This window comes from Mytilus californianus, unplaced genomic scaffold, assembly GCF_021869535.1.
Source record: "Mytilus californianus isolate M0D057914Y unplaced genomic scaffold, xbMytCali1.0.p SCAF_12, whole genome shotgun sequence".
In the NCBI taxonomy this organism is placed as follows: domain Eukaryota; kingdom Metazoa; phylum Mollusca; class Bivalvia; order Mytilida; family Mytilidae; genus Mytilus; species Mytilus californianus.
In genome coordinates this window covers 50242561-50250775 of record NW_026262604.1, presented here as the reverse complement: position 1 = coordinate 50250775, position 8215 = coordinate 50242561, and positions in this window count along the sequence as shown.

The following is an 8215-nucleotide window of genomic DNA, read 5'->3' as shown; positions in this document are numbered from 1 at the left end:
AAATCGATACCTTTCTTTGTACTAGATCTATACCTTGCTTTGTACTAGACCGATACCTTGCTTTGTACTAAACCGATACCTTGCGTTGTACTAGATCAATACCTTGCTTTGTACTAGATCGATACCTTGCGTTGTACTAGACCTATACCTTGCTTTGTACTAGACCTATATTTTGCTTTGTACAAGATCATTTGTTTCCATTGTACTTGAAATATATCTTGCTTTGTATCAGACCTATATCTTGCTTTGTACTAAACCTATAGTTTGCATTGTACTAGACCGATACTTATCTTTATAATAGACTTGTACCTTGCTTTTTACTAAACCTTTACCTTGCTTTGTACTAGACCTATACCTTGCTTTGTACTAGACCTATACCTTGCTTTGTACTAGACCTATACCTTGCTTTGTACTAGATCTATACCTCTCTTTGTACTAGACCGATACCTTGACTTTGTACTAGACCGATACCTATCTTTGTACTTGACCGATACCTTGCTTTGTACTAGACTGATACTTTGATTACTACTAGACCGGCATCTTTCTTTGTACTAGTCCGAGACCTTGCTTTGTACAAGACCGGTACCTTGCTTTGTACTAGACCGATATCTTGCTTCGAACTTGACCGATACCTTGCTTTGTACTAGACTGATACATTGCTTTGTACTAGACTGATACCTTGCTTTGAACTAGACCTATACCTTGCTTTGTACTAAACCTATACCTTGCTTTGTACTAGATCTATACCTATGTTTGTACTAGACCGATACCTTGCTTTGTACTTGACCTATATCTTGCTTTGTGCAAGATCAATTGTTTGCATTGTACTAGACCGATATCTTGCTTTGTACCAGACCTGTACCTTGCTTTGTACCAGATCTATATCTTGTTTTAAACTAGACCGATAATTTGCATTTTACTAGACCGATACCTATCTTTGTAATAGATCTATACCTTGCTTTTTACCAAACCTTTACATTGCTTTGTACTAGACCTATACATTGCTTTGTACTAGACCTATACATTGCTTTGTACTAGACCTATACCTTGATTTCTACTAAATCTATACCTCTCTTTGAACTAGACCGATACCTTCCTTTGTACTAGACCGATACCTATCTTTCTACTAGATCTACACCTTGCTTTGTACTAGACAGATACCTATGTTTGAACTAGACCTATATCTTGCTTTGTACAAGATCAATTGTTTGCATTGTACTTCACCGATATCTTGCGTTGTACCAGACGTATACCTTGCTTTGTACCAGACCTATATCTTCCTTTGTACTAGACCGATAGTTTGCATTGTACTTAACCTGTATCTATCTTTGTAATAGACCTATACCTTCCTTTTTACTCAACTTTTACAATGCTTTGTACTAGACCTATACCTTGCTTTGTACTAGACCTAAACCTTGCTTTGTACTAGATCTATACCTCTCTTTGTACTAGACCGATACCTTGTTTTCTACTATACCAATACCTTGGCCGAAAAAAGTTAAATCACAAAAATACTGAACTCCAAAGAAAATTCAAAACGAAAAGTCCCTTATCCAATGGCAAAATCAAAAGCACAAACACATCATTGTTTTTTACATTGCTTTGTACTAGACTGATACCTTGCTTTGCACTAAACCGATACCTTGCTTTGTACTAGGCCGAATCCTTGCATTGAACTAGACCGATACCTTGCTTTGTATTAGTCCGATACCTTGCTTTGTACTAGAACCGATACTTTGATTACTACTAGACCGACACCTTGCTTTGTACTAGTCAGATACCTTGATTTCTATTAGACCGGTACCTTGCTTTGCGCTAAACCGGTACCTTGCATTGTACTAGACCGATACCTTGCTTTTTATTAGACTGATAGTTTTCTTTGTACTAGACCGATAACTTTCTTTGTATTAGTCCGATACCTTGCTTTGTACAAGATTAATACCTTGCTTTGCACTAGACCGATACATTGCTTTGAACTAGATCGATACCTTGCTTTGTACTAGACCGATACCTTGCTTTATACTATACCGACACCTTTCTTTGTACTAGTCCGAAACCTTGCTTTGTACTAGACCGGTACCTTGCTATCACTAAACCGATACCGTGCTTTGTACTAGACCGATATCTTGCTTTGTACTAGACTGATAGTTTGCTTTGTTCTAGACAGATACCTTCCTTTGTACTAGTCTGATACCTTGCTTTGTACTAAACCAATACCTTGCTTTGTACTAGACCGATACCTTGCTTTGTACTAGACCGATACCTTGATTTGTACTAGACCGATACTTTAATTACTACTAGACCGACACCTTTCTTTGTACTAGTCCGATACTTTGCTTTGTATTTGACCGGCACCTTGCTTTGCACTAGACTGATACCTTGCTGTGTACTAGACCGATACCTTGCTTCGTACTAGACCGATAGTTTGATTTGTACTAGACCTTTACCTTGCTTTGTACTTGATCTATACCTATGTTTGTACTAGACCGATACCTTGCTTTGTACTAGACCTATATCTTGCTTTGTACAAGATCAATTGTTTGCCATGTACTAGACCGATATCTTGCTTTGTACCAGACCTATATCTTGATTTAAACTAGATCGATAATTTGCATTTTACTAGACCGATACCTATCTTTGTAATAGACCGATACCTTACTTTTTACCAAACCTTTACCTTGCTTTGTACTAGACCTATACATTGCTTTGTACTAGACCTATACCTCGCTTTCTACTAGATCTATATTCCTGTCTTTGAACTAGACCGATACCTTGCTTTGTATTAGGCCGATACCTATCTGTGTACTAGATCTATACCTTGCTTTGTACTAGACAGATAACTATGTTTGTACTAGACCTATACCTTGCTTTGTACTAGACCTATATCTTGCTTTGTACCAGACTTATACCTTGCTTTGTACCAGACCTATATCTTGCTGTGTACTAGACCGATAGATTGCATTGTACTTCACCTGTACCTGTCTTTGTAATAGACCTATACCTTGCTTTTTACTTAACCTTTACCTTGCTTTGTACCAGACCTATATCTTGCTTTGTACCAGACCTATATCTTGCTTTGTACCAGACCTATATCTTGCTTTGTACTAGACCGATAGATTGCATTGTACTTCACCTGTACCTATCTTTGTAATAGACCTATACCTTGCTTTTTACTTTACCTTTCCTTGCTTTGTACTAGACCTATACCTTGCTTTGTACTAGACCTATACCTTGCTTTGAACTAGATCTATTCCTCTCTTTGTACTAGACCGATACCTTGCTTTCTACTAGACCAATACTTTGATTACTACTAGACCGGTACCTTTCTTTGTACTAGACCGATACCTTGCTTTGTACTAGACCGAAACCTTGCTTTGAATTAGACCGAAAAAAGTTAAATCACAAAAATACTGAACTCTGAGGAAAATTCAAAACGGAAAGTCCCTCAGCAAATGGCAAAATCAAAAGCACAAACACATCATTGCTTTGTACTTTGCTTTGTACTAGACTGATACCTTGATTTGTGCTAGACCGATACTTTGCTTTTGCACTAAACCGATACCTTGCTTTGTACAAGACCGATACCTTGCTTTGTACTAGACTGATAGTTTGCTTTGTACAAGACAGATACCTTGCTTTGTACTTGACCGATACTTTGATTACGTCTAGACCGACACCTTTCTTTGTACTAGTCCGATACCTTGCTTTGTACTAGATCGGAACCTTGCTTTGCACTTAACTGATACTTTGTTTTGTACTAGACCGATACCTTGCTTTTTATTAGACTGATAGTTTGCTTTGTACTAGTCCAATAACTTTCTTTGTATTAGTCCTATATCTTGCTTTGTACTAGATTAATACCTTGATTTGCACTTGACCGATACCTTGCTTTTAACTAGACCGATACCTTGCTTTTTACTAGACCGATACCTTACTTTATACTAGACCGACACCTTTATTTGTACTAGTCCGATACCTTGCTTTGTACTAGACCGGTACCTTGCTTTGCACTAAACCGATACCTTGCTTTGTACTTGACCGATACCTTGCTTTGTACTAGACTGATTGTTTGCTTTGTTCTAGACTGATACCTTGCTTTGTACTAGACTGATACTTTGCTTTGTACTAGACCAATACCTTGTTTTGTACTAGACCGATATTTTGCTTTGAACTAGACCGATACCTTGATTTGTACTAGACCGATACTTTGATTACTACTAGACCGACACCTTTCTTTGTACTAGTCCGATACCTTGCTTTGTATTAGACCGGTACCTTACTTTGCACTAGACTGATACCTTGCTTTGTACTAGACCGATACCTTGCTTTGTACTAGACCGATAGTTTGCTTTGTACTAGACCGATACCTTTCTTTGTACTAGACCGATATCTTGCTTTGTACTAGACCGATAGTTTGCATTGTACTAGACCGATATCTTGCTTTGTACTAGACCTATACCTTGCTTTGGTACTAGACCGATACCTTGCTTTGTACTAGATCAATACCTTGCTTTGTACCGATACCCTGAGTCTGTATACAATCGTGGAAACTGAAATGCAAAAACATTTGCAGTTTGGATTTTTACAGCAAGTTCTTGTGCTGTGTGTTGTTACAACACTGTCCGAACTTTAGGAATGTTTGAGCAGCTCTCCACATTTTTGTGTATGTGCCAATCCAGTAATTTAGTGATTGTCACTTATTACTGTACATCATATTTGCTTTTCGTTTATTGTTTTGTACATAAATCAGGCCGCTGGTTTTCTCGTATGATTTTTTTGGCATTTTGTCATGTCAGGTCTATAATTGACATAACTTCTACGTCATTTGGTCTCTGGTAGATAGTTGACTCAGTAGTAATCATAACACATCATTATCTTCCTTTTTATTTAAGAAAATGGGCTTTCAACAAATTCTTATCATCGTTTGTTTATGGTTTCATATTTTGACGACTTTCATTTTCAAATTCGTGCATTTTCCCGAAGAATGCTTATATTGTTACGTCATCGTTCAATGATGTCATCATCGTCTGACCTCGGTAACTCGTTCATAAAATGCAGACTGTGATGACGGTGGAGTTAGATAGGACCATTCATGACGTTGTCATCAATATATTCATATTTTACCACGGATGTGCACTCAAAGCGTTTGAAGACCGTCATATTAGAATGTAACATATACATGTAATTATGAGAACTGAATGTTTTATAGAGTTGTAAAAGCGTTGATCGTGCAAACATTTTAAGAATCAAGCGCTTCCACGCTTCTCATAAAATGTGCTTCGTTCAACACTTTTACACCCAATAAATTTGGAAAAACAAAAATCAACATAATAACACATTTAGTATACAGTTTAACAGCGCATGTGTGTAACCATAACAACATTTTTGTTCAGAGTAAACTGGTAAATTGAGAAGATAATTATATGTGGTCAAGTAATTCACCAAATATTTTTTTATGATTTTGCTACGTTATATTTCGTTGTTTAGCAATGAATTTAAGGCATAAATTTGAATATACACATTGACAATAAAAAATAAAACGTAGTTTCTCTTCATAAATATTTTTATTTACATGATGTAATCCGGTATGAACCGTTTTATAAAAGTCGTCTAACCATTACAGTGTTACAATTTACAGTATCATAGATTCACGGGTGGACTAAAAGTTTGTAGAGTCATATACTGACGTATAAGGAACTTTTGACCAATCATCGTTGCCTCATATGACTTACTGCAATGCTGATAAATGTCGGCACATCTAATTTATTATTATAAAAAAGTACATATTAAGAAGGACTCCTAACGAAATCCAAAGTTCTTCGACATTAGTGTCTCTCTGATACAAATCAATTCATTTTGGTAAAAGTCTTCAATGGAAGATAAAAATTTAAAAAAAGTTAAATATGCTATATTTTCTTCAATAGCAATATTCATTCTTGAAAAAAACACACGTTTAGAAGAACTGTACTTTTTGTCTTTAGTACATCTTGTAGAATCTCTTGATATTTGTACATCAATATGTTTTCTAATTTCCTAAGCATGTCCCCGTTTGTAAAACAATCTCGGGGGAAATTACCCAACTTCTTTTTGAAATTCGGTTGTCGGAAACTCATCAAAAGTATATCGAAAATATGAAAGAATTTGTACGTCATATGCCGTATGAATGGTAAGTATCTTATATTGAAATAAACATAATTATACCCGTGTATGTACATTTGAAAAAGCTGCCTCTCTCAGCTCTCTACTAGTTGGAAAAGTTATCAATTGTTTTATGTTACAGTATATTATGTACCATAATTCCGGTCATATAAATACGTAAAAAATCCTTAGCCACATTTGAATACTTACTTATTTTAATCGTTTAAATATGTATAGTTAAGGCCAAAAATAGATGAGTTTTTGATTCGCATCTGTTGTAAGTGATTTATTATATTTTTAACCTATTTTATGTATGTGACAGTAGATAATGCGTATTATAAACAGATTAAAACATGTGCCCTGTACATCTGTTACATGTTATCTGTAGGGAATACTTGTTATTGTTATTATCTTTAAATTATATTAAATACTTAAGAAGCCTAAAGCTACATTGTAAACATGGCACCACACCCTGCTGTGCTGGCGTGATCAAAACAGTATGTGGTTCAATAAAAAATTGAAATGCTGCTCATGCGACAATATGTTGCATGTGCTAATATTTACTTCGGATTAATAAAATAGTTTTAGTAAAACGAATACAATTTTTAAAATTGTAGTATTTAAAGAAATAATAATCTCATTTGCTACAATTAATATAGCATTTGCAGAAATAATTATTGCATTTGCTACAATTAATATAGTATTTGCAGTGATAATTATTGCATTTACTTCAATAAATATATAGCATTTGCATATTCATAATGCAATTCTACTATTTAAGTACTGTTGACCCTAATCGTACACCATACACAGTAGAATTGAAAACGAATAATATTGACCGATTTTTTTTTTTATTCTTATTTTAGTTTTAATTTGTTTTAACGAAAACAAAATTGTTTCTTCAAGGATTTCCTGATATACAAATACCTAAGTAGTTCAGGTCGCATACATAGAGTTTGCTTTTTTTTTTCTCATCTAAATAAATCGGGTGAAATAACCACGGGCAACATAAAATCATGAATCAAGGAAAGACTCATCAACTCTATAACTCTATGGCAGTTCCAGCTCCGACCCGCAAACTACTCTACACTAATGATATAGTGAAGGAAAATAGTCCGGAACGGAATCGATCAATGGAATATTAGTTTAGAAAAGACAGACAATAGTATGGCTAAATTAGAAAAGATAAGCAGATTTCACAAATTAGTACTTTGAAAACTAAAGACGTGGCAACATAAATCCCCCCCCCCCCCCCATCCCCCCAAAAAAAAACAAAAAAAAAAAACCGGGCAGTTGACATTCATTGAGTTTCTCCTGTATTTAAAAACTGGTCTCAAATCCATATTTGATTACAACATATCAATATTTGCCCTAAATGTGTAAATGAAATTTAGTAGTTTTTCTTCATTAAGAAAAATCGCCTAAAAACAAAATTGCGAACGCAGACAGAAGAATAGTGGTGAAGTGAGACAAAAGAAGAATGGGTCTGAGGACACGGATGCCCCCGCTCAAGCTTTGTAATTTTCCAAATTAAAAAGGGCATAACTCTAGAACGGTAAATGACTAACTGCACAAATCCAATGTCTGCATGTTGCGGTTCTTAGCATCGTGTATGAGTTTCATACAATTTGGATTAGATAAACTTAAGTTAGAGTGCGGAAACTGAAAATTTGCAATTTCCCAAGTTATAATGGGGCATAACTTTTTGAACATGTACATTACACAAATTTTGAAACATAAAAATATGAGATATGTATCTGTTCGAAGTCAGAAGCCTGTTATTCAGTCGTTATTGTTGGTTGCTGTCTACAAAATCTGTTTTTGGTTCATTTTTTTATGCATAAATCAGGCCATTGTTTTTTTTTCTTTTGAATTGTTTCATATTTTGTTATGCGGGGCTTTTTATAGCTGACACTACGATATTGGTTTTTGTCATTGTTGAAGGCCATAAATTGACCTAGAGTTGTTTACTTCATCATTCTTTTGTCTCCAATGAATAGTTTTCTCATTAGCAATCATATCACATTTCCTTATTTTATGTATCAATATGATACAAGGTAATAATGTTTCAAATATG